Source organism: Pezoporus flaviventris, unplaced genomic scaffold, assembly GCF_033815535.1.
Source record: "Pezoporus flaviventris isolate CSIRO_AGI_PZ_B2104156 unplaced genomic scaffold, CSIRO_AGI_Pfla_v1 ptg000036l, whole genome shotgun sequence".
Taxonomy (NCBI): Eukaryota; Metazoa; Chordata; class Aves; order Psittaciformes; family Psittacidae; genus Pezoporus; species Pezoporus flaviventris.
The window spans coordinates 18,386,236-18,414,014 of record NW_026892584.1 but is presented as its reverse complement, the minus strand read 5'-3'; the positions used below and the strand labels follow the sequence as shown (position 1 = coordinate 18,414,014).

Sequence of the window (27,779 nt, the reverse complement as noted above, 5' to 3'; positions counted from 1 at the left end):
TCCTTGTAAAGGGAAGCAGCACAATGCTGTGTCACACTCTAGTGTAAAGACAAAACGTTTTTTAACATTTCTGTATTCTGCGGACACATTGTTAGCATGAGTTTAATGATCTTTCCCTGAAGCCAGCTCAGAGCAGAATAAAATTTCCAATCTAAAGCTGAAGAAAAAAGACCAAATGTCTTACTGCTCTTACCTTATTACTATTTATCACATTAATAGTACTGATAGTTTATGAGTAATTTTCATCCTGTTTGGTTACATCAGTGTATTCAAAAAGTCATTCTGTCCTGGTATTTGCTTTTGCATTTCTCCACCCTCTAGACTACTATTACATAAGACTTTTCATGGCTTTTTTCATCTGTCTTTAAATCCTCCCCTTCGAATTTTCCATCCTTTTTTAACCATTTCACATTTATTTATTCAGCATCCTCCCATTTGCCCTTGTTTCCCCTTTTGAATAGTCTGTCCTAAGTTTTCTAGTGACAGCTTCTGTTTCTGATACTAATCTGCATCCATGCTACCAGAAAATAGGCAAAGCCAATATTAGGAATATAGCTGTTAGAGCGGCCTCTTTCACTAAGGAGACTTCCTTTCCACATGTTCATGCCTTGCTTGTGCAGCACATCTGCAAGGTCTGTTGAAGTCAAAGGTTTAGCTTTCCTCCTGTACCAAAATCTACTTGTCTCAGAAAGGAAAAGATGGCTAGATCTCAGTTCTCAAACCAGTTGTTCTGACAAGAGCTTGTCCATCCTACAGGTTGTTCTTGTTTAACAGAGTTGATTAAAACTCCTTGAAGGTCAACAAAAAAAAGTAAGCAGAACTCAACTCGATTCTTCCTTTTCCTTCAGCTGAAGTAGTCTCACTATTTAGCTTCTGAAGGGATCTTTGGCAGTTAGACAGTGAACACTGAGCAAGAATAACTTGTCAGAACCATGCATTTGTTATTTCGAGGACGAGTTATACATATGCTAAGACAAATGCTGCTCAAATATTAATTTAATAATATGGAATAAAATAGGAGGCTGCCTGCAAAAAAAAACAAACCAAAAAAATCCTGCTATCATGTTATTCCAAGTCACAAAGGGCCATTTGTGATGGATTTGCAGGTTATTCAGAAATAACCATTTTATTATGTTGACAAAAGAAGAAACCTCAAGGGCTTGCTCTTTACAGTGGTGTGATAGGAACCTAAAGTATGCCTGTTGAAAAATGAACTAGCTAACAATGGGAGCTTGGCAGCAACTTCACCATTTATAGAGAAACTGTCTATCTAGTACGATCTGTATAAAATAGACCTCGCTTAGGTTAGGGAAAGGTCACAAGTTACACAAAGTTTGGATAGTCTAAATGCATTACTGAAAACTAACTCTCCTGTGTGTAGTAAATATTAATTGAATCTGTATTATTAAGAACATGCCAGGATTCCAAAGATTAAATAAGGAAGATCACACAGTATCACAGTATGTTAGAGATTGGAAGGGACCTCGAAAGATCATCTAGTCCAATCCCCCTGCCGGAGCAGGAACACCTAGATAATGTTACACAGGAATGCGTCCAGGCGGGTTTTGAATGTCTCCAGGGAAGGAGACTCCACAACCTCCCTGGGCAGCCTGTTCCAGTGTTCCGTCACCCTCACTGAGAAGAAGTTTCTTCTCAAGTTTAAGTGGAACCTCTTGTGTTCCAGTTTGTACCCATTACCCCTTGTCCTATCATTGTTTGCCACTGAGTAGAGCCTGGCTCCGTCCTCGTGACACTCCCCCTTTATATATTTATAGACACTGATAAGGTCACCCCTCAGTCTCCTCTTCTCCAAACTATAGAGACCCAGCTCCCTCAGTCTTTCCTCATAAGGGAGATGCTCCACTCCCTTAATCATCTTAGTTGCCCTGCGCTGGACTCTCTCCAGCAGCTCCCTGTCCTTCTTGAACTGAGGGGCCCAGAACTGGACACAATACTCCAGATGCGGTCTCACCAGGGCAGAGTAGAGGGGAAGGAGGACCTCTCTCGACCTACTAACCACCGCCCTTCTAATACACCCCAGGATGCCATTGGCCTTCTTAGCCACAAGGGCACAGTGTTGGCTCATGGTCATCCTGTTGTCCACTAGGACCCCCAGGTCCCTCTCCCCTACACTGCTCTCTAACAGGTCATTCCCCAACCTATACTGGAACCTGGGGTTGTTCCTGCCCAGATGAAGGACTCTACACTTTCCCTTGTTATATTTCATCAAGTTACTCCCTGCCCAACTCTCCAGCCTATCCAGGTCTCGCTGGATGGCAGCACAGCCTTCTGGCGTATCAGCCACTCCTCCCAGCTTAGTGTCATCAGCAAACTTGCTGATAGTACACTCAATTCCCTCATCTAAATCATTGATGAATATATTAAATAATACCGGTCCCAGTACTGACCCTTGAGGCACTCCACTAGTTACAGGCCTCCAACTAGACTCAGCCCCATAGACTACAACTCTCTGGCTTCTCTCCTTCAGCCAGTTCGCAGTCCACCTCACTACCTGATCATCCAGTCCACACTTCCTCATTTTAGCCGTGAGGATGCTGTGGGAGACTGTGTCAAATGCTTTGCTGAAGTCAAGGTAGACCACATCCACCGCTCTGCCATCATCCATCCACCGTGTTATTTCCTCATAAAAGGCTAAGAGATTGGTCAAACATGATTTCCCCCTGGTGAAGCCATGTTGACTGCCCCTCATAACCTTCTTATCCTTGATATGCCTTAAGATGGTACCAAGGATAAGGTGTTCCATCACTTTCCCAGGGATGGAGGTGAGGCTGACCGGCCTATAGTTACCCGGGTCCTCCTTCTTGCCCTTTTTGAAGACTGGAGTGACATTTGCTTTCCTCCAGTCCTCAGGCACCTCTCCCGTTTCCCAAGACTTGGTAAAGATGATGGAGAGTGGTCTAGCAATGACTTCCGCCAGTTCCCTCAGCACCCGCGGGTGCATCCCATCTGGACCCATGGATTTATGGATGTCCAGATTGCTCAACTGGTCTCTAACCCATTCCTCGTCGACTAAGGCAAACCGCTCCGTCGACCTGACTTCATCTAAGGTCTCAGGGGTACAGGGCTCTTCAGGACTGCCCGCAGCAGAGTAGACAGAGACAAAGAAGGCATTCAGTAACTCTGCCATCTCTTTATCTTCTGTCACCAGGGCACCCATCCCGTTCATCAGTGGGCCTACATTGCCTCTGGTGTTAGTTTTGTCTGCCATGTATTTAAAAAAGCTCTTTTTGCTGTCCTTGACCCTTCTTGCCAGGTTTAATTCTAAGGATGCCTTAGTCCTCCTAGCTGCCTTCCTACATCCTCTAGCAGCAGCCTTATATTCCTCCCAAGTGGCCAGCCCCTCCTTCCATGACCTGTAAACTCTCCTCTTCCACTTGAGCATACCCAGCAATTCCCTATTTAGCCACGCAGGTCTCTTGGCCCTCTTCCTTGACTTCCTACGTGTCGGGATGCTCCGATCTTGAGCACGGAAAAAGTAGTCCTTGAATGTCAACCAACTATCTTGGGCCCCTTTACCTTCAAGCAGCCCTGCCCATGGGATTTCCCCTAGCAATTGCTTGAAAAGGCCAAAGTTTGCCCTGCTAAAGTCCAGGGTTGCAATTCTACTTGGTATTCTACTAGTCCTGCCACACAAGATCCTGAACTCCACCATCTCGTGGTCGCTGCAACCAAGGCAGCCCTCAACCCTTACTGCTTCAACCAGATCCTCCTTGTTAGTGAGGATGAGATCCAGCAGCGCTCCTCTCCTGGTCGGCTCATCCACCATTTGCAGGAGGAAGTTATCATCCATACACTGGAGGAACCTCCTGGACTGCGGCTGGGTTGCCGAGTGGTCCTTCCAGCAAACATCAGGGAAGTTAAAATCCCCCACGACGACCACGGCCTGTGACTGTGAGGCCGCTCTCAGCTGCCTGTAGAAGGCCTCGTCAACTTCCTCACCCTGATCCGGTGGTCTGTAACAGACACCTACAACAGTATCCCCCCTGCCAGCCTGCCCCTTAATTCTCACCCACAGACTCTCAACTCGCTCATCATCTGTCCCTGGACAGAACTCGGTGCACTGTAGTTCCTCCCGCACATAAAGAGCAACCCCACCACCCCGCCTGGCTGGCCTGTCTTTCCTGAAAAGGACATAGCCTTCCATGACTATATTCCAGTCATGTGAGCTGTCCCACCACGTCTCTGTAATTGCCACCAGATCATAATCTCCTGACTTAACACAGGTTTCCAACTCCTCCTGCTTATTTCCCATGCTGCGCGCATTGGTGTACAGGCATTTCAGGGAGCGAGCTGAGCACACCGATTTCACCCTAGGATTGTAGGAGGCCTCCCAGTCTTCATTAATTCTGGAGCGCTGCCCCACTGGGGCAAGCCCAGCTACAACCCCATCCCCCTTCGAATCTAGTTTAAAGCTCTCCAAATGAGCCCTGCTAATTCGTGCCCCAGCATCCTTTTCCCTCTGTGAGACAAACCTTTCTCACTTGTCATTGTCCAGACTGGTGCCCTATAAAACCAGCCGTTATCAAAGAATCCAAAGCCCTGCCTGTAGCACCAGTCTCGAAGCCAATTGTTCATGAACTGAATCTTCCCATTCCTTCCCACATCATCAGTGGAAGATGGAAGGAGTGAGGAGAAGATCACTTGAGCCCCAGACTCTTTCACCATCCGCCCCAAGGCCCTGTAGTCTTTCTTCATCCCCCTCAGATTGCGGGAAGCAGCTTCCTCCCCACCTGTCTGGAAGACCAGCAGCGGGTAATAGTCTGTCGGGTGCACCAGGTTGGGGAGCGCCCTGGTGATATCCCTGATCCGGGCTCCAGGCAGACTACACACTTCCCTATGATGAGGGTCAACTCTGCATATCGGGCCCTCTGTTCCTCTCAGAAGGGAATCCCCTACTACAATGACCCTTCTTTCTTTCTTAACAGAGGCAGTCTTGAGGTGCAAAGTCGACTCCCTTTTCCTATGTGGCCTTGTGGGCTGGCCTTGCCCCACATTCTCACCTACCTCTCCTTCAAGATCCAGGGCCTCGAACCTATTATGGAGGGACACCTGGGGAAGCAGGGCAGGAAGGGGGGAGGGTTTCCCACGACGTCGACCCGGAACTCGCTTCCAACCCTCGTCATCTTTTTGGTCCCCTACCTCTGCGCAACAGCTACAGGGCAGGGGCTGCCTCAGGCCATCCCCCTCTGTGTGAGAAGGCAGGGGGTCCTTCCCCTTTTGGGGGGTATCTCCCTGGAACCGTTTCGACTGGCCTGCCAGGGAGTTACTCCACCAGTCGATCTCCCTTTCACACTCCCTGATGGTCCTCAGTGTCTCAACCTCCTCCTTAAGTCTTGCCACCAGGCTAAGCAGATCTTCTACCTGCTCACACCTCACGCAGGTGGAATGCTGTCCTCCCTCCCCCGGCAGCAGCAGGCTCTGGCACTCCCTGCACCCAGAGACCTGAACAGCCACGGTCTGGGACGGGGGCTCTGTCTGAGTTGCTGTAGTCACCTTACTGCAAGCTCTCTTTCTGGAAGCAACCATATTGGTGCGCAGTCTGGGACACCAGCAACACGACCTGCTTGTTCCTCCCTGTGCCCGGTGGGCACCGACCCGTCGCTGCCCTCTCAAAGGCTTTTTCAAGGCAAGCAGCAGGGGAGTGGTCGCCGTCACCGTGGGAACGCCCCCCTCCACGTCAGCCTCTCTCTCGCAAGGGCTGCTGGGGCTTCGGGGATCGGGAGATGTCGGGAATCGCGATGTCTCTGCGCTATCCCCTCTGATTTTCCTAATCTCCGTTGACCCTCGCGTCGCTGAAGCGTGCCGGCTGTGGCTCTAGCTAGGCTAGCTCCGATCAGCTGACTGAATGCTAGTAGCGAGTTTAGGCCGCTTTTAAATCTGATGTAATTATGAGCTAAATAATAAACAGAGCAGTTTTAGTTCCCCTTGTGTTTTTCACTTTCCTGCTATTGTTTCATATATGGCTGTTATACAAAGAGCAGCTTAGGTCAGCTACTATAAATTATGGGTTTCGTACAATAGTAATCTACCAAAATTATTTCAGAGCTGGATCAAAGAGCTTCAAAAGACTTTCAAAAAAACTTTTCCACATCATAAAAAGGCTTCATTTTTATGCCCTATTTTTATAGGGATTTCTCAATTTAGAGTTGCATCTTACAGTATTCAATTGCTTAATTAGATACTATGTTATTGAAAGACACCAGATTTGAATAACTTATTTGCAGCCTCAATGAGCATGAAATGGTAATATCAAAACCCCTCTTTTTAAATACATTACCTGGCATGTTTTTCAGGCTGTTTTTTTTTATCTGATCTAAGAGTGGAAAGATTTCTGTCTGTTAAGAAAGCCAACAAGTTTTCAAGTGAAATTTTATCTTTCTTCCCTTTACAACATGCAAATCATGTTTGCTAACAATCATTCACAACACTGATTCTGCATAGTGGCTTTTAGCTGGCATCATGTCCCTGTGTAAGATGTTCCCTTGCCCTCACTCCTGGGCAGGCTTTCACCTAATCTGAGCAATCACATGTCATCTGCACAGATCCATAGATGTGGCACTGCGATGTCAAAACAAAATGAAATGTCAATGCAAGAGTATGGAGACAAAGTAACTATATTGAAACCATGTCAGTGCACATCTACAGAGACCACGTTACTCTGTCAGTGTGATTTTAGGAAGATCACTTTGAAATGTTAAAATGAAATGAAGCTAAGTCAATTAGGTAATAACAACTGAGGTTCAGGGATTAACTGAGGGCCTAAGGTGAAGCCAGTGACCATTAACCCAAGCTAGTTATTAATTCTCAGAGAAATATCCTTGGTTAAGGTTACTCTCATTATTAGAGAGTTTGGAGGTTTCTTTCCCCTGTATTGTATAAAGGTTTTTTGCTGTTGCCTCTAAGAATGACACCACAAAAGTAAAGTTTTCATAGAAAGTAAATCCACTTAATACCAGGCAAACAACTTGTGTGTGTGTGTATATATATATGTATATATATATACACACACACACACATATATATATATACAGACACACACAGAGAGAGAGAGACATTTAACAGATTTATCTTGATGTCCAGATGGCTGTCTATAAAGAGACAGTTTTACTATAACGTACTTACCTCTGAGAACTTGCCAAATTAAAATAAAATTAACACGGAGAAGTGTTCATTGGCACGGCAACTACTATTTGTATGGCCCAAGTATTTATCATTAAAATAAAGCAGACATGTAAGCTGCTCAGAAAAAAACAGCAATATTAAATAATTCTTTTAAAAAAATACCTAAAAAGCAGAGTCAAGGTTGCAAATTTTATGCCAATTCAGGTTTCTACCTATACTTTCTCATATAGAAGCCCCTGTTACCTGTGTGCTCTTCATAGATGTGTTCACAGAGGTCCTCAGGAAAGGGCAGTAACTCAACACTTGTCCCTGTCATACAGGATGGTAACTCACATCAAAGTGCTCATGAAAGCACAGAGACATTTCTGAAAGCTGACAAGCGACAGTGATGGCGAGAGAGCATGACATAGAAGAGGGGATGAGCTGCACCTGAAGGAGGTGAGGCCAGGCCTGGCCCTGCTGGTTTTAGATCTTGAACTGGGTATTTTGGAGCTTCTGTCTCCAATGTGAAGCTACACAGATGTGGTCACACCTCACAAAGTGCCTCAGGGATACAAAGAACATTTCTGAAAGCACTCTGAAACTCAAAGTAGAAGAGTACTGTGAAAACGCAAGCTTTCTTACCAGAAAAGACTTTCCATTACAAATGGATATATTGGATTATTTTTTTTTTGCTTTTCCATAATAAGCATTCACACCACACTTCATTTTGTATTCTGCCTCAGCATGATACTCCATAATGAGTGGAAAAACATAAAAATTAATTTAATCAATTTGTTTCCATACTCACTTTAAGCAGCCTTATTTTAATGCGTTTGGCATTGCGTTACATACAAATGATGAAATACATGTAGAAAAAAAATACCATAAAAATAAAAAAGTGAAGGCACAGTTGGGTCTGAAGACATACAGGCAGTTTCATCCTTCCTCTGAGGCAAAATTGTCTATACAGATCAGCTTACATGTCTCTCTAATCTATCCTTAAAAAACTCCAGCCATAGAGATGCTTAAAAAGATTATGGGAATCCATTCCACTACCCATCTTTATTTAGTTAGAAACGTTTTCCAATGTCTTATCTAAATCTTTTTTTATATAATAAGCCTGTTACATCTCACCGAATTACAAATTAATATGGAGAATGAATCTTGTGACTGCCTTTTTTTCTGACCTTACCCATATTTCAATATTTTTTTTCTCAAATAAACACCACAAACTCTTCAAAAATTTTTTCAAAATGTTTTAAATTTTATGATAGTTGTTACTTTACACTTGTCTGTTCCAGTTTGTCTATGTTATTTTGTTCTAGTTTTAGAAACAGCATCTCAAGATCCCTGCAAATATATTCCCTCAATGACCAGTTGGTGGCTTCTATTTAGCTTGGGGCCCTTTATAATGTCCACATCCAGATTCATCTTAAATTCATCATTTTTAATCCTATTATTCTTTTCCTTCTTGCACATATAGCTTGCTAATGCATTTTTAGAGTTTTTACTTGTTGACTTCAAACTAATTAATTGGGGCCTATAGGGATGCTGGAGAGGGACTCTTCATTAGAGACTGTAGTGATAGGACAAGGGGTAACGGGTTAAAACTTAAACAGGGGAAGTTTAGGTTGGATATAAGAAGGAAATTCTTTCCTGTTAGGGTGGTGAGGTACTGGAATAGGTTGCCCAGGGAGGTTGTGAATGCTCCATCCCTGGCAGTGTTCAAGGCCAGGTTGGACGAGGCCTTGGGTGATATGATTTAGCGTAAGGTGTGCCTGCCCATGGCAGGGGGGTTGGAACTAGATGATCTTAAGGTCCTTTCCAACCCTAACGATTCTATGATTCTATGATCTGTTAAATTCAGTTTGAATTCTAATCTCACCCTTTGAAAACACCTAAATACTTGTGTGATTAACAAAGCTTTGTACATGTGTAATCTGACTGGAGTCAGTAAATTAAACATTCACTGTTTCAAGTCTGGTAACATGGATGAGTTTGATTTTTAGCTATCACAAATAAAACATAACACTAATGTGATGTATCTATCATAGAATGTCCATCATAAAACTCCTACCAGTCTTCATAGTCAGAGACATGTGGCTACAGCTCAGCTTGTGATAAACATTTACTGAAACAAAATACATACTAGGAAAGAGTATGTTAAATGGAGCATGCAACAGCAACAAGTTCTTTTGCATAGATGCACATTTGCCATGGAGGTCCAAACAATTCTCGCGGTTGGCTTATCTTAATTCTGTTATGACTAGCCCAATTACTTAGCTATACTGATGAGCTCATACTGGCTTGCCAAAAAGTTGGTGGTGTGAAATGAAAGCACAGGAAAACTTGTGTTGACTGCAGCCTCCCTTTCTGTAAGGTTTGCTGTAGGCAGCCAAAGAGGGTAAGAGTTCATTGAGTTGTTTGTGCCCCAGCAACCTACAACCCCCGAAAACTCTGCACCATTTTCTGGCATGATAAGCAGACGTGTCATAGGAATATGAGATAATAAGAGTCACAGATTTACCTGTATCTCCCATTTACCTGATCCATGCTGTACTTAGCTTGAAACAATCCTGTATATTACTGCTATGCATAACTACTTTATGCTCCTTGACCAGAGATAGCTTTAAATTATGTAATACTAATGGGAGACAAACAAGAATTTTAAGTATCTAAGATTTGAGCAACAGTGGGGAGTTTTAATTACATCCCAGATAAGAGATCTCTTAGCTGGAAAAGTAGCATTGAAGAGTCTACTTAAAGGGAAAATATAATTTGTTATAGCTAGCCATTAGTGTGTAATTCACAGTCTTCCCACTTCTATTTTACAAGCTGCATCCCTTTCTCCGTCATTCTTCAGTTACTCAGGCACAGAAACAAACATACAAAGCAGTGAGTTTGTCAGGAAGGCTCAGAAAGAGACTGGTGGATCACAGCTTCCCACTGATCCACTAACAGTGTTAAAATACCACTTCCTCTGTCTATTCAGCCCTTGTATGGCAAGCCCATAAGTGATGGCTTCCTGGTTTTATAAATACTAACAGCTAAACAGCAAAGCATTTTCTGATTTCTTGGCCCCATATTTCCTTCAAAGATAGCAAAAAGTATTTTCCCGAATTCTTTGGCAAGGCATGTTTGATGTGGACTGGTAGAGGAGAAAAGCAAAGGCAAGGACCCACAGTAAGGATGAAATCCCAGGTTTAGATCCAAGCCTTGACAGTCCAGTGACAGAAGAACCAAATTATAACTATTTTAATCTATTTAGTTAGTTTTAGCATTTTGCTCTAAAGAATTGAATCAGCAACAGGATTAGTACTGACCTTAGCAGAACAAGTTGTTCGCTACACTGGCTTCTTTCAGGGGCTGAAAGCAGTTTTACAGCGTGTTCCCATCATCTGCGGTTTTACTCTGATTTCTCGCTGTCTCTCTCCTCTTTGCTAAGGTACTTTCTCTCAGCTCCACAGGTCCAGATTGAGAGGCAGCTTGTGAGACTTATATACTTAGCTAGATGCATTCCATTTGCCAGTGTGCTAAAAATGAAGATATAAATAATTGTTTCATTGTCTAGTTTGTTTAATCTTTCTGCAATGTTCTCACTTTCTAGAGTTCCATTCAACCACATGACTGGAAGAATATCTTCGTCAGAAACACCCCAACTCATTTTATCTGCTCAAGTTGTGGAGCCAGGTCTTCTGTCCTGTAAATCAGCACTCCTTCAGTAACTAAAAATCATTTACATATTTGCAGATTTACAATTATCGAAGCTCTGGTGATGCAATAAAAATCAATACCTGGATAAGGAAAACAGAGCTGATATACAGTGAAGTGAAATCTGTGGCCTCTACCAAAAATACCATGATATAGACACCATAAGAATATAGGCAAGTTTCAGATGTAGTGACAGAAAGTATTCTGTATGACGGATGAACACAGTAAGGGAACAGAGGTTTGTCATAAAATAAGAGATACCTTTGAGCTGATAAAGTTACCTCTGTGTACCATTGTTCATTTAGTGAAAAGGAAGCATGAAGTACTATTTTAATTCAGTCAAACAAGAAAAGAAAACACCACCACTGCTTTCAGAGGTGTAACTGATTTGTTCCAAAATCATTCACTGGGTGATGATATATAGCATACTGTAACATTATTTTGGTCATGTTTTAAATGATGTGTCTTGAGTCACTGATCCAGCTCAAGACATAAATCTCAGATCACAAAATGCTGGACAATTTTCAAATAAGTGAATGAGTGCTGATGCTGGGCTGTGTGCAAGACACAGACCAACCATTCTTCTGTATTTCTAAACACTGAAAGCTAAACAAGATGCATCTCCATGGGATGAAGTATGGCTGACCTGAATCAGGGAATGAAGGGAAATGCAACTGTCTTGTAATGCACTTTATCAACTTGTCTCCATATTTCAGTCTTCCTTACAATGAACTAACTACTTAGAATTTATGAGATGGAGGTTAAGACAAACATTTGAACCCATGGATGAATATGGCTATAATGAAATAGCAATACAATGATGCTTTACTTCCCTTGTGCCCTAATGTGAGCTGTGCCACTGAGGGATTTTAAGTGTGCTAGGCTTGGCGTTTGGATTTTTTTCTGCTTGGCTATTAGTTGCTGTAGGTGGTAAATGTCTTAATTTCCCAATTATAGAAAAGGAAAGAAAAAAGGGAAAAAAAAATAAAGTACTTCAAGAAGGGCTGGGGGGAAGGAATGCCAGGAACACTGGGAGGCCAGGAGAGACAGAGGCCTGGTAATTTAATCAGAAAGTCTGTTCATATGCAATCTTCAGACTCAAAAGACTATCAGATTACACCGAAGGTGGTCAGAAGGAATTCCAGCATAATGTGTAAAGTGGAAAGACAAGAACTGGACTATCAGAACCTGAACAGTGTATTAGATATGACTTGTCTACTTGTGCAACTAGCAGATTTGTCACAGAAACAGTTCAGGCAGAATGACATAAGAAACTTCTGAACTGCAAGAGGAGATTTCTCTTTAAAGGACCTTGCTAACCAGGTGGCAAGACAAAAAGCCCAGCAAGCATGATACTAAGAAACACCACAGGTAATATCCTTATCAGGTTCCAGATTAGTCAGGGGAAGAGATGGGATTTATATGGTGAATTTATACTAAACTCTCTTACTTGGAGAAGTTAACCTTAAGTCTTAAAGAATGCAAGTGAAGTTCTAAGGGTACAGGAAGCTTTCCTGGCTATACCATCAGGAACACATCACTACCATATTCTGCAGCTCCTGTATGACACCCTACTTCAGCTACCTCTCTTGTCATTTCAGGGAGAGAGGCCTTGGCCTTACAGCAGTTCCATCTGGGACAATCTTCTAAAAACTTTCATCAAAAGTTATAGCTTGAAGTACAAAATCATACTGTGTGAAATGAAGCATCTAGTGACCTCATCTGAGGCTCAGGGACAATTCAGTTGTGCAGCATAATCTAAGAGAAAACAACTTCCATAAGACATGTACAAAGCTAGAAACTTAGTGCAGATGCCTGCCTTGGACAGCCCACCTGCTAGGATTGTAAGAATTACTGATTGTGGGGTGCTCATCTTTGTATGTTCTACACTTGGGAAGTATTTAAAGTTTACTGGAGCAAACAGACTATGGTAATGAGACAGGAAAGGATTACAGCAGAACAAAAGCAGCCCAGTGCAATTCTAAAAATAGTCCTATTACAGCAGTAACTAAGAGCCCAGATCAGATATCTGCCTCTGACTTCAAAACAGCCTTGGATTCTTCCAGATACACAAATCTCATGCTGAAAAGTCCCAGTGAACACCTTCATTTGTTCTGCTAGTATTGTGTAAGGGTTGGTGAACTCTTCTGAGGCAACTGATCTAACAATACTCACAAGATATTAGTTTTCCCTCTGCCCCTCTGACATAGGTAAACCGAGGCATTAAAACTAAGTTTGTTGCCAGAGACTGACTAAAACACAGACAGTACCTCAGTTTTTAAGTCCCAGGTGTAAAGGTGCTTCTGTACTCCTGTGCTTTGCTTTTTTGATTTATCATTTGGTTGGGGTTAGATATTTTTGTTTGGTTCATTCTGTTTCCCATGTAACACTCAAAGTCAATCTTACACCACACAAACCAAAACATCTGCAGTGTACTGCTGTTGTTCTTGTGTGCTCGGATTACATTTTCTTCAAAGCAAGGCAAAGCGAGATAGCTGTGTACGGAATATGAAGAGTATGCAAGTAAGTCAGCACCCATATTTGTTTTTTCATTTGCCCCATGAAATTCAGTATTGTTAGCAGCAGAAATAAGCAACTTTAATGTTCAGCCTTAGTTCTAAAAAGTCTTATACATAGCTCTTAGAAGTAATTTAGCCCTGCCACTGATGTTCAGAGGAAGATATTGACCACTTAATTCAGACAGATACATAGTGCAATCCGTATACTACAACCTACAAGAGAGAACTTGTCATATCTTCAAGAAATGAACTCAGAAATCATGAGTGGGATTTTTCTAGTGCAGCCAGCACTAGCTTAACTCATTGCCTCTAGACATCACTTGCCAATTATTTCACAGAATATATTATTTTAACTGAGATCAGTTAAACCAATTGCCAAATGCTCTTTAAAAATCCCTATCCCCCTTTATAAAAGACTTCAGTTTGAAATTAAATGCAGCTGCATTTTTAATTTATTTTTATCTGAGAACATAGACAGTTACATTGGATGCTCTCAATCAAGGAGAAGCAAATCAATTATATATCCGATTTGTTCAGGTATAAAGCTAACCTTTTTTTCTCATAATACAGACTATTATTTAGCAGGAGATGTAGTAAATGGTAAGGCAGAATCACAGTGGGTTTACTCTTAGCAGAACGTTTGCTGTGGTCCCTAACAGAAAGGGCTTTAGTCACTGATGCTTAACTGGAGCATAAAGCAGCTGTTACCAACTCTGCAAAGGTAAGAAGTCCATAGTATGAAATGCCGTTGAGCTCACACCACCATGTGCTGTGCAGCTTAACTTTTCCGAGGAAAGAAATTTGAAATCCTTATTTAGGGACCTCAGCTCCTCCCTGTGTCATTCACTAAAGGAGCTGTCCACCTCAGAAGGTGCCTTTGGAACCACCTCCAGACTGAAACGCACCTGAAGGTCAACATACCTACTGCAGCAGGAACAAGCTGGGGAGAGCTATATGCAAATTATTTTTTTCCCTTGAAACAGGAGTCTTTGAACATACCCATGTCTCCACCTACATACAATCCAAATCCTTAAATGTAAGTGCCAAAGTGCTTTCCCAATAAATAAATGTAAAAAATTCTTCCAAAGTACAGAAGACACAGAACCCTCTCTCAATACACTTGTCATGGAAAGGCAGGTGGTTACAGCACCTTTTTGGGATCAGAAAGATGCAAGTGGGAGTCCAAGCCGATGGGCACTATTAACAGTCTCCATTTTCATCTGTCACAGTCATTGTGACAAAAACAGAACTCAAACTTCCTGGGACAGGAAGTGAGAATATGAAAGAGCATCACAGTACTATTTCAGGTATGTCCTCAGTCAATCTAAATCTATCCTTCATATAAAGGAGAAAACCAAATACATATTAATGTACTTACCAACATGCAATTGTACAAGAGGGACAGTAATTCACTCTCCTCCCATATGTGTTCTATAAAGAAAAAAGTTGCTATCACTGCACTTCAAGTAGAGATTGATTGATTCACCATATGTAGGTTTGCTTTTAAAGTAACATATAGTTGAAACCCCAGAGAGAAGTTCTGGATCCTAGCCAGGAAAAAAGCCTGAACAAGATGACAAGGTGATGGTGGTACAACTAAGGTGCTCCAGGGTACAGGCAGCAGCAGAACTTCAGGCTTGGGGGTAATTCAGGGGTCAAAAGCTAAGGTCATGTTTGCCCCAAACACCTGGGAAATGAGCTGCTGGAACCTGGATCTGCAGGAATGGTGTTCCGAGTTTAGACATCTAAATTAATTCCTTTTGGATGTGACCTCTAAGATTAGAGTAACAGAGACACAAGATAAAAGCTAACAAAAGAGAAGACAAATAGACTGACTTTTCATCTCGCTAGCAATATAGAGAAGCCTTTTCTTCACATGCTCAGCTACCTAACGTTTCTGATAAAACAGATGTTTTTGTAACCAGAATATACTTTTTCCATTATAAAAATTAAGTGGAAGGACTCAAAGTTTAAGGGATCTTTACTTGACTCTCAGCAGGACGTCCTTTTTTTATAGGTTTCTTCAATGGCACAGCCCAGTTAAACTCGTTTATAAATCTTATTCTGGAGGAGCTTAGCACAAAAGTAGCATCCAAAAAAAAAAAGAATGAGAGAAAGATAGCTTGTCTTTGTGTTTCATACAAAATTGTCCTAAACACCGGTATCAAATTTTCACCAGGTAGAGAATGACTTTCATGTTCATGTTTACCTCAATCTTCTGTCCATATCCTTTTAGTTGATGCCGATAAATATAATTACACACTTCCAAGTTTTCCTGCTTCTGGGATGTTAAACCCAATATTATCTGTTATCTCTTGCCAGATATTTTTGTGTTCAAACTGTGAAGTAAATAATCTACTGATTTGGCATAGCCTGAGTTCACAAAGAAAGTTCATCCAGAAAGTGCCACACACACCAAAAATTAAGCTAGTAAAAATATTTATGTACTCAGAAATGGGGGAGCTTTGTATCAACTAGATCTCCATGACAGCCAATGGGGCCAGAAGTACCCTTTTATAGAGCAGCCCATTTTCTTTAGTATTTGAAGGATCTTGAGTCTTAGCTTCTACTGTTCTGTGCATTTTCTTTTCAGTCTTACAACCTCTCTAGCCTCCATACACTGAGATGTGGCCAGCTGCAAACTATATGGTGTTGAACACCCAATTCTCTGATTTATCACCATAGCTCATTACACAAGCAGGCCTTGCTGATTTAACAAACAGACATTAAGATCACAGTGGATCCTGCGTAGCATTTTCGGAGTACACCAGAAGGCTGAACAGAACTCGCTCAGACACAAACAATTCTTGTACGATATAACAGGAATAGCAGGAAAACGACATTCACTACATGAAAAAAAACTAAAGACAAAGAAAAAATACCCAACCAACCAGTGTAAGCTTGAAAACACTTGCCTCATTCTTCTGTGATTTGAGAAATGAAGTCTAGCACAGCAAAACAAAAATCAGAACTACATTTAATCTGTGAACAGCTCTTTTGATGAAATCTGTCATGTTTCTGGCTTCTTTTTTTCCTTGTGAAAAGAGCAAAAATGTTATTTTTCTTAAAGAATTTCCAAATGTTTTATCTTTAATAATGTTTCTGTATGAGATAGTTCATCACCGCAGGCACTGTCTTGTTTGTTAATTCTTCCATTGTCAAAACAACATAACCAATATTTTATGACATTATAAATCTTGGACATCAGTCATAATATACAGATTTGCCATTATGTATGGGGTTGTCTATTCCGATATGTTTGAAAAGCCAGTCATGGCTGGTTATACATTAATCTGTTGCTATGAGCAGCATAATATTCTATATTGAAGCAGTCAACCTACTAATGGCATATGAATTTTTCAGTTGCTTTTGTTACTGTTTGTGGTTTTCCAGATGGTAAGAAATTAATCGCTTAGATTAAATATTTTTTAATGCTTTTTCTGCGAGTTCTATATTTGATGCAAGATTTGGCAAGTCCTCTGAAGTCTAGCCTCTTAAAGATACAGCCTTCCATCCAAAAAAAGCTCAGGATCCCTATTCCTATGCTACTAAAATGCAAACAAGGAATAGAAATTTAGAGAGGAGAATCAAAATAGGACATAACAGAAGTGATTCATAGTTCAATTTCATACAAAAGTGGTAAGCAAAATGTCACCTCACTAAGCCTTCAAAAGATCCAGTTCAGTAAATATGGCTCTTTCAGACCATTTTACAAAGATTCATCCATCAGCTGTCATTCTTCAGCAGAAGACACAAAGAAAGATTCAGGGCTGCCAGCACCCGATATACATATTTAAGAGACCTCTGTGCCTTTTTTTTGAGATAACTTGAAGAAAGAGCACAAAACAAAACCAGGAATACCAAAGTGCTTTGGGTGCCTTTTATTTTGATTTTTGGGTTCTTAATGCTGACATTTTTGAACTTGACTGGGGAAAGTAGAGAGGAGACCACGCAAGTCATTTCTGCATCTGTGGGTATTATGTGATCATTTAAAACCTCTAAATAAATAAAAATCCATGGATCCCATTTGTTCTGTTGCACAATTTGAGCAGGTCTAACACTGCAGAACCCAACGCAGCTACAGTAGCAAATCACCGGAAATCTGAAAAGCTCAGTGTTACAAATGACAGGCTTTTTATGCTACAAATCAGCCTGTCATCTCCTGCAAATTTTTAAGTCAGAAAAAGGAAGTGAAGAGGAAAAGGCAAGGGGCTTAAGGTCTTAAAAATCAATGACCAAAGAGGCAATAGATCGCAGTGAGTATCTGTTTGGAATTGTGCAGTCCTATGTACCATGTTCTTAAACTCTAGTGGGACAAACATGAGCTTGGGACAAACATCAGCTCCCCAGAGTATGTGCTTAAACTGCCTGGAGAAACCCTCACTTGGTCAGAGATCACACCTAGGCTGACTTGCTGACTTCTGTATTTCAAACTTCTGAAAATAACCAAAAGGAGGAATCTGCTTTAGGAAAAGCCACAAGAGCACAGCCAGCTCACTAGGAACATTATCAGGTAAACCACAATTAGCTGGTACAGACTGAACCTTGCAAGCCTCCTTCAGCAGCCAGCCACCCACCCCCAGCTGACATAGCGCATAAAAAACAGAGCACACACGTGCTGTAGCCATCCTTCTCACTCTGAAAGTATTAAGAGGGTCCTGGAATATTTTCACAGGTGGGGTTTCATCACTCTAGAAATTGTTTTATTTCCCCACTGTTCTGTGGGTAAGATGCTTTCCCAGGGCACTGAAGATCTTCTCTAGGCAGGAGATCGCTAACCTGCAAGCTGTGCAGCCAGGCAATCCGAGGCTAGTCTACAAAGTCAGGCAGGGTGTTCCAGCAGTGCCAAGAGGAACACAGCACTCACAAACCTCAGCCCTCTAGGCAGCCTTTGGACATTTGTTTACCTCTCAGTTTTCTCTCCCATTTGTATAGCTGATCAAGACAATGAAATATTGCAGGTTAAACTTAGAAGCAAGAACTGGATTCTTTGTTTCAGGTTTTGTTTTGATCTTAAGTAAATACTGCATTCCTTTCTTCCTCTAGTTCCCAATTATTGCCAGTCAAGAATGTTCCTTCATTTGAAGTGATTCACAGTTTTGGAAGAACATATCACTGCAGAGATCCGAACACATATAGTTATGTTTCCTTGCTACCGTGCACCACACCAATGAAAGGTCCTTGTTTTGCAGATGTTGCCATCCCTGACATTATATACATTTGGAAGGTATCTTCAGTTACCAGTACAGTATTTGTGGTGAAAAAGAAAGCACTAGTCAACCTTAAAAAAAAAAAAAAGAAGAAATGAAGAAAGAGAAAACTAATGTTCACCACATGCACTGCCTTGAGAATTCAGATGAACTTTCTGTGCTTTTCTTTTGCTTTGGAAAAATGTGTAACCCATGACTTCAAATCATTTGCAAACTCCCCTGTTTTCATTTATTAACATAGGCTGACTACATGAGAGTACTATTTTAACCTTAAACTGGAATACTAATAAAATCCCTACACAATACCAGATATGTTTCATTTCAGCTTTCATTGTGTTATTATTTCAGTGGATCCCAAAAACATCTGATTGAAGTTACCTTAAAAGTTCTGCATTTCAATTAGGCACAGAACCAAATAAACTCCAGTGATCACAGTAAACTTGAACTTCTGGAAATTCAGATCTAAATCCAGGCTTTGCAGCTGTATTCCATCCCAAGTTTAAATGTGACTCAGAATCAGAGTGTTGTGGCTGCACACACAGTTTACAGGAAACATCTAATTCAACATTTTTTGTAGGTATTCCATCAAATTTCTGCCCAACTCTTCATACCAATACCTAAATTCAGACTTTTGCTTTCTTCCTGAACTGGCTAAAGCCTTAGCACACACATCAATTCACTACAGAATAAACATCATGGCACTGACTTGAATCCAAAACTCTCTGAACAACTGCTCCACATCTAAGTAATTGCACCAGCAGTAGTTGAGTCGTCTCCTTGTTTATATGGGGGAAAAGGGTAGCTGGAATCACAGCCAATGACTTTATCATACAACATGAAAAGCCTTTGGGCTATCTTCTCAGCTGGGATAAGTAAGCAGAACTCTATTGCTTTCTGGGTGAATGAGATTATAATTCAAATCAGAAGCATGGTGTTTGTTTATACCATAACAAAGTATCACAGAAGTGTATATCATAAGCCTTTAAGCACTGAGCTGAAGGTTCACAAAACCCATGAGTCTGAGCTTAGGTTTCAGCCACTCCACTGAAATTACGCTTATTTATTTCAGGATAGCAGTGCTGATGTGCACCAGCTGAGAATCTGGTGCTTCAACTCCTAGATGACAGCAGAAACCAACTACACGGGGAGAGAATCAGCTTGAGTGCAGAGCTGTACCCCTGATAAATGGGTACCAGCCATTTCTTACACAGCCAGGCCTGTTTCTTCCAAAAGCAAAATTAGGGAATTAATAAACACACAGAATAACACAAAGGATGTATTTCCTTAAGGAAATTCAAATGTGTATACTATGCTTCTCATTCCAGTACAAAGGATTTTGATCTTGAGTAACACTTAACCAGTTATTCATTTTATGTGCCTACAGCCCTTGTGATTCAAAACAAACTCCCATATAGAATGCCTTTCAGAACAAGCTATCCATTCAGTTAACTCAACGGCCTATGCTCAGCTAAAAAAAACTAAACCTCTCTTCCATGCACCAAAAAGAAAAAAAAAAAAAAAAAAACAAAACCAAAACAAACACCCAAACCAGCCAGCAGAAATAAACTCAAAGGGCAGTTTCTTCTGGTAACACATCCACACTGCCCTTCCCAGTGGGAGATAACACAGTATGTAACATTGCTGTGTTGCACAATAATTATGTAAGAGAAATCACATGTGGCATAAACAGAATCTGTAACAAAGAGTAGCAGTATATGTTCAACTAAACCACTGGTTATGTCAAAACTAATAACTTGTTTACTGTAGTGGACTCAGTAAGTTAACAAGTCCTATGAGCCTAATGACTTCATTATCTAATCCTCCCTCTTTTGCTCTTCATTGAGGCTGGAGCTTTTTTTTTCTTTCCAGGAATCATTAGGCTTATGTGAGCCAAACATATTGTTATTTGCTACTTTCTGCATGACCATTTTGGCGTTCTTATGAGAGAAGACGGTGATTGTTCTGTCTAAATATTGGGGGGGAGGGGGGATTATCACTGACGTGGGAAGTTATTAGGTTTGATGCAATATAGAGAACATTCACAGTCAGAAAACAGCATCTTTCATTTTTAGGAATGAAGGTAATTGTGCTTTGTGACAGTGCACATCCTTAAGATGTTATGTATCATTGCGTACTTAGAAAAGCAGTACACTTTTCATTGATCTTTCAATTTCATTTTGATTTAAAATGCAGATCTTTCCCTCCATTGAAATCTTAGCATTTTTATTTTAAAAATGCATCGGAAAAAAATCCATTTCAGACATATGCAGCACCATAAATTACTTTTTGTGGTTGAAACAGTATTCGCTTATGTCATGGGTTGAACATCCTCCTTTATTAGAATGCTATTTATTGCCACCAGCTGCAGTGCTTAGCAAGGAAAGTTCTTGATACCAGCAATTGCTTTTCAGCACCAATGCTTCCGGCTGCTAATGGGGGCTTCTATTGCCAAATGCAGCCACCCCTCTTAAACTGTTCCTTCTGGTTCACAGACAGCTCCTGTCATTGTTACCCTGTGCAGGAGCTGGGGGAAAGAGACTGGATTTGAATCCACTGCTATGTAATCTCCTCAGCTAAAATCTCCTGTAACTTTAAAAGTCCTTGACAAATACCACTAGCTTGAATGCTGTCAAATGTGTTCAGGAAATCTACCCATCGTTAATGAACTTCCTTCAAAATTAAGAAGCAAGTTCAGCTTGTGAGCAAAGGACTTTTACATCACTAATCTCAGATCCAGAAAAAAGCAACAGGACTTATGTATGCATCAGCTACATAGTCACTGGTTTCTTAAATTTTAGAGCAGGGAGAAACCAGACAAAGGTAATTACTCTTCCTCTGTTAAGGGCTATTATTACTCCTGTACTAAGAGCACTGCCATTTTATTATTTTTTTTTTTGCCTATGGCATCCCGGAAGAGTATAAAACTGGCAGTGTCAACAGATGTCCTACTGAAGACCGTGTACCTTACACAGCAAACCTTCAAAGCAGTAGCATGTGTACTGCTCCTGTGTATGCACATCCTGTTATTTCACTGATATCATTTGCACACATGCCTTCTTCACAGCTGAACCCTTGAAAAGCCATTGCATATAATTGGGCTCCACTAAGCAACAGAGGCAATCAGTGACAGGAGGAGACTGAACTCTTTTAACATGGGAAGAATTCCTTTCCTCCCTCAGAAGAGAAACACCCAGTAGGTCAAAGAGGAAGGTTTCTCTGCAGTATAGCACAGACAAGCCTGTCATACAGATGCCTGAACCACTGGAATCTAGACTGAAAAAAAAAAAAAAAGTGGAAAAAAAAAAAAGAAAAAAGACAAATCCTGAGCCTTCATGAAAACAATTCATTAAATAATAAGCAAATATACAAATTTTTATCTATATGAATGCTTAAAAAGCCTAAAGCCTTCAAGCTAGGGTCTTTGCAGAGGCTCTGCCACACAAGGCAACTATCTGGCAAGCATTCTGAAAGGTTTTTTTACTCACTGTGAATACTGATAAAAGTAGGTGTCCTGTTTATCCTACAGACAGATTACAAAAAAATAATCATTCCTCTGCCCATAATGAAATTCTTTTACAGATTCAGGAAGTAGAAGAGACATCTGAAAGTTAGAGTTATTTATGGGTCAAAATACAATTTACTATTTCTTATCTTGTCCCTGTAAATAATCCAAAAGTTAGCAAATTACTTTCGCCTTCATATCTTTAAACTGAAGTATATGTTTCCTCTAAATGACTCATAAACTGGCACAACAGTTTGACTGTGTTATGTGTGAATGAGCGTGAAATACTTTCATGAAAATTACTATTTTCTTTGAATCTATATTTTCCTTGGGCCAAAGTCTGGGTTGTACTCTGCCCTGCACGCAACATTCTAATGTAAAGCCAGTATCTACTTCCCTACACTGGAGGAAATCTGCTTCATTACACTGATCCCATTCTAGCCTTTTCTTTGGGAATTACAAGACAAGAGATATGATAATGTAATGTCATGAAGAACAGGTCCCTTAAACAGCTCCTCTCGTCTCTTCCAGCTGGACTTTGGCCAATTCAAATGGATGAGTGAGGGCCAACAGACATATTAGTGCAACCCTGTATTTAAAGCTAAATTATCCCCGAATGACCCTCGAGTCACTTTATGGGTGCAGAGACTAATGTACAATAGAGTCCAAAAAGGCTCCAAAGCCTAGCTCTGGAAATGCCTTCACACAAGTCACTCGGGGAATACAGGGAGAGGAAGGGGTAAAATGTACATGTGCTCATTTTCTGTGTTTGTGCAAATGTCCTATTTTGTGATTTTTTTTGTTTGTTTTTCATTTCTTCCACCCATTTGTGACTAAAAAAAAAAAAACCCCTCTGAGTTCCCATTATACCAACAGTCTGCTGATTCTAATTCTTACTGCTGTTTAGAACAGTAATTTATCTCTGCAGACAACTTGTCCCCAGGGAGCTCAGTAGTTCAGCAGTATAACTCTGCCTCGTCTCTGCAGATGCAAGAAATATCAGGTTGCGTGGCACATAAGCATCCTCCATGTTAGTAATGGTGAATAGTAGCCCTCTTAGCTCCCCTTCTCTATGAGTCTTTCTGCACGAACACATCCTCGATTTCCTCATAAATTAATTTCTGTGCTGTGGAATAAGAAAGAGAAGCAAGCCAGCAGAAATAATATACATAGGAGCATTCATTCCCTATTCCTTTCCTGGGCCTGGGGTCTTAAAAGAATGAGCAGAATTGGAGTCCAAAATTCAAATCACACAAACTGTCTGTTTAATTGGCTGCCAGGTTACCTGGCAGTAGTCTATGCAGGATGTTACTCCTGGTTTCCACAAAAGTTGCTTTGCTGTAAGTTCTGGGCAATTTTTGTAATTCTTCCTTGGTGTAGAGCAAACTTCTCATTATTTGATCAGGTTTGGGCTTTTCCCCCAACATCCCTGCTCAATATAAGGTTTCATTGTCACTGCTTTAATTTTCATCTTGCTTCACAATTATCAAGTTGGCTTAATTTAAGCTACAACAGAAACTTGATAGGCTTTAATCAGTTCTCCTGACTCTCCCCAAAATTTAATTTCAGAAACAGCTCAGTTTTTCAGAACAAGTTAATTATAAAGCACTAGCCCACCAAAAACTTTTGAGTAACAAAAAGAGGCATGCAGATGCACCAACATCCTCAGTTTATATAAATATCTTTTTTCTTTCACACAAGTAGAACCATTAATGACATTTTTAGGCCTAAGTCTCTTAAATGCATCTTGAATTAAAAATTTTCAAGAAAAAAAACAAAACAAACATGTAGCCCAGAGGAGAGAGCAAGTAACTATTACAACAGGGAAGAGGGACTGAGGAGGGTGATGGAATAAAAGGGAAATGATTTTAGCACGTTTTACTGCAATTTCAATAAGTTTAGTTATGATCATAAAAATTATGATAAGGGGAGCTTTCTGTTTTCTGGTCACTAATCTTACTTGCTTTCTTACAGAGGAGTTCACAATTATACACATCTTTCCTTTCCATGTAACACCATTTCCCGTATAATCATACTGCTTTAGTGTTTTATTATTCAAGGCTGCTACTTTGCATTAGAGTAGGTAGCTGTTAAACACTGGGACAAGATTCTGGTAAGGTAATGCAGGTGGCCAGGTAGCGATTTCTATGCCAGTACCTGAGAGTCAGGCAGCAATAAAGCCTCCAGAACAGTCAACTTACAAGCCAAACTTCCTTGATCACCTAATTAAATGCAAGCAAGAGAGGTTTAGAAGATGCTTCCCCATATGCAACTGGTCAGTCTGGCAAGCAGGACCACCTTTCTTCATTTGCTCCTTTAAACACAATTATTCCCACCAGCAGCAATAATCAAGGGCAGCACCTGGCCACTGTTTGAGAAAATGACGGTCCCATTGCCACCATCAGATATTTAAATGAAATCCTTGTAACAACCACACTATCAGTTTGCATATTGAACAGTATACATCTCTGAAGCAGTGATGCTTTCATCTACCTTATACAGATCATTTCTATGCCGGTGTTTCCAAAACAGAGAAGTAGGGCAAACTTTTCAAACCTGGCTGCCTGAAGCAATCTATCTATCCGCTTATCTGAGAAGCTTACCTGAGCAACCTAGTTTTTCAATGCAAGCCTCCCATTAAGTCACTATCAGAGACTTCCCAGAATCTTTTGCAGTGGCCTATATTTAGCAAATCTATAACTAGCCCTAAAAATGAAGCACAGGGGCAATTTAAAACCAGTGGCCAGATTTTCAACAGTAACACAGAAGGATGTACTTCAGGTTCTGTTTTCCTAAATTCAGAGATTAGAAAGGTTAGGTTTCATAAGTGCTGAGCATGTAGTACTTTGAAAAGTATTAAGCATTATCTCGGCGCTTTAACAATCAAAAAGACACACTGATGCAAAACAAATTCCTGCTTATTGTAACTACCTTTGATCAGCTCACCTTGGGATGGCAAGCTGGTTCAGCTGCTTTGTGACAGGCACATGAATGTGGCAGACCAACCAGAGTCACATGCTGTTGAAACCTCATGGCTACAGACATATTAAGAAAGGCAAGAGCAGTCCAAGGCTCAAGTTACCCCAGTAAAACCATATAATATCCAGGTAGCACCTATTCTGTCACACTACGGAACCCAAAATAAAATTTCTACCCATCGGAACAACTAAACTCCCATATTTAAGCAATCTGGACAACTGCCTGAGTGGATGATATGTCAGCTTTAGAAGAAAATAATTCTGTAAAGTTCATTTTGCAGAGAACAGAGAAAAAAATAAAAAGTAAAAAAAAAGAAAAAACCACACAAATCATGAAAAAACACAGCTGGTGGAACTTTAGAAGAAAACACAGCTTTCCTATCTCTATGAAAGACCCAAATAAATAAGGGCAAGAGATAAATCCAGGCACTACTTCAGGAATTGCAAGAAGATTTTACCAGGGAAATGTGTAGATGTTTTATTTGGATGCAGCTGGAAACTGAAAATTAAATGCATGCAATAATACAACAGAGCATGTGAGTACTCTTTGGGACTGTAAACTTATCTACTGAAAAACTTCTGTTCAAAAGCATTCCACAAAAATAGACTACAGCATCAAAGGGAGAACACTGCGTAGAATTTAATGTGAAGAAGGATAAGTCAGTGTTAATGGGAAAGAGAGACCATATTACAGATGCTGGTAGCCAAAACCAACAAGCTTGCTTTCACTAGATCTCAAAGAATAATTTTTATTTTAAGTACTAGAATTATAGAAAGTCACAAAAAAAGTGAGACTTCCAGGGCTGGAAGTGAGAACATATTTCATCTCCAGCCAGAATACCAAGTCCATTCCAAGGTTGAGTGACTAGAAGTCTTCCATCATCTCAAACACTTTTTTTCCATTTGCTTTCCCTCCTATTTTCAAAATGAGTGAGCAAGTATCGTCCATGTAACTCCAAGCACTGGATATACACATTTATTAATTTCATAAATATATAATTCAATGCTCTCTAAAGAACTATGTTTAATGCACACCACACTGCTGAAGTAAATCAAGTGTAATTTCAATTAAAGCTTAACATTTTAATTCTACATTTCTAATATTCCAATACTCTTCTGGGAAAGAAAATGAAAGGAAAAATGTTTTTACGATTTCTTCACGTGCTATTCCCATATTCTAATAGTCAAATAACATTATAATTGTTATTTTGAGAATATTACTATACTGCAAGAAAAGTACAGCAGATATTAAAGATTAACCTGATCTTCTGTTAGCTAAACCAGAAACACTGTTAGATGTAGCACTTAATAATAGAAATATAAGATTTTATGACTTGTGACAAACTTGTGCTAGGTTTTTATTTAAACAAAAGGATTTGTTAGCCATTCTGGGAATACAAATAGTTCTTTAGAAAGCAAAGCACCATTGGTGAACTTGAGAATGTCTATTAACAATCATAACCTGGAAGCAGTCACCAAATAACCATGGCCACAGAAGAAAGCTCTGTGTACAGTGCCCACCAGGCTCTATTAGAACTGAAAATCACAAGCCACAATCTGGTTCCTAATTTACTGTTTCTACAAACTTTAGGAAAAAGAAAGAGCTGAAGGTATTAATGAAATAGAGCAATATGCTGCAAGTCAAGCTTTTTCAATAGGATATCTTAATTCAAAGATACAAGGAACACAACAACAACAGCAAAACAAGTATATTTTCAGCACACAAATTTATGCTTTAAGCCAAGTAAGAAACAGAGAAGGCCTTTTAATTTGCCCCACAGAAATATTGCCTTGCCTTTACCTGATCTGGTGAACACTCCAAATGTTGTATCATACCATACACAAGTACTCCAGCAGTTAAGAGACTTCCTTGAGCCCAGACAACCTCTCTGGCATGTTGCTAGAGGAGCTTATCCAAACAGCTTAGCCAAGGCTGAAGCAGGGACACCGCTTGAGATTTCTTTGTACAAGCACAAGCAAATCAGTGGCCTCACACCAAAGCACATGAGTGCTCCAGCCAAAACCCAGAACACAGCTGATGGGTGTTTTGCATCCTGCAGGACATGCTCACCTCAGAGCAGAAAGCCAGCTGACAGCCGCCTGGCAGCAGGAAGCCTGGGTGAGATTTTCTGTTGACCTTTAAAGCCAATTGGCAGCTGCACTTCCAGGTTATTTATTGCTGCTGTAGGGAGAAATAAGGTCTCCTTGGAAAGGTCCCTCTCAGTCAGAGCTAAAGATTGCATGTGTATCAGCCATCTGCTGAGAGCTGCAGACAGTCATGTGTTAATTGCCTGCCCTGATATTACTGGAGTGAGGTTGCCCTCTGTTAGCATTTTATAGACTCAGGCCCAAAGGCTGCTGCAATAGTTAAGAATAAACAGAGCCCCTTAGCAAAGCCCTATTCAGCCAGAGCAAAGAGCCATTTAGCCAAGCCTCGCTCTAAGTGTATAATAGAGTATATTTGGGGAAAAATAGGAGAAGCACCTGATAAAACTTCTTCCAGTATGGCCCTTCCAGCTTTCTGCAGCTTAGGAACATCCTGAACCAGGAAGAATAGACTCTTCTCCATGCTTGCATCTTTAAGGTTAAGAAGCAGCAGGTAGCAGACCTGCTTTCAATAATACCAATGCACAGGCTTGCATCTACCTGCTGCTGTGAACCTGGCAACTATTTACAGTCTTTTAGAAGGATGAGTGAACCTATTGCCAATATGTGCTAGAAGAGTGTGTGATAA

At 40.7% G+C, this 27,779-nt stretch overlaps 1 long non-coding RNA gene across 3 annotated transcripts; it reads right to left on the bottom strand.

The window, feature by feature from the left end:
* Positions 1 to 266: 266 nt before the first annotated feature.
* On the bottom strand, positions 267 to 27,463 carry LOC133274333 (uncharacterized). 3 transcript variants are annotated; one of them, XR_009745114.1, is made up of 4 exons: positions 27,117 to 27,463; positions 10,449 to 10,658; positions 7,387 to 7,452; positions 267 to 883 (listed from the first exon to the last, which is right to left on the bottom strand). It is a non-coding gene; the product is annotated as an uncharacterized LOC133274333 (long non-coding RNA). The 3 variants fall into 3 exon arrangements; XR_009745113.1 differs by having other exon boundaries at positions 267 to 873; positions 27,117 to 27,462; XR_009745112.1 differs by lacking the exon at positions 267 to 883 and having other exon boundaries at positions 7,374 to 7,452; positions 27,117 to 27,459.
* Positions 27,464 to 27,779: the final 316 nt, after the last annotated feature.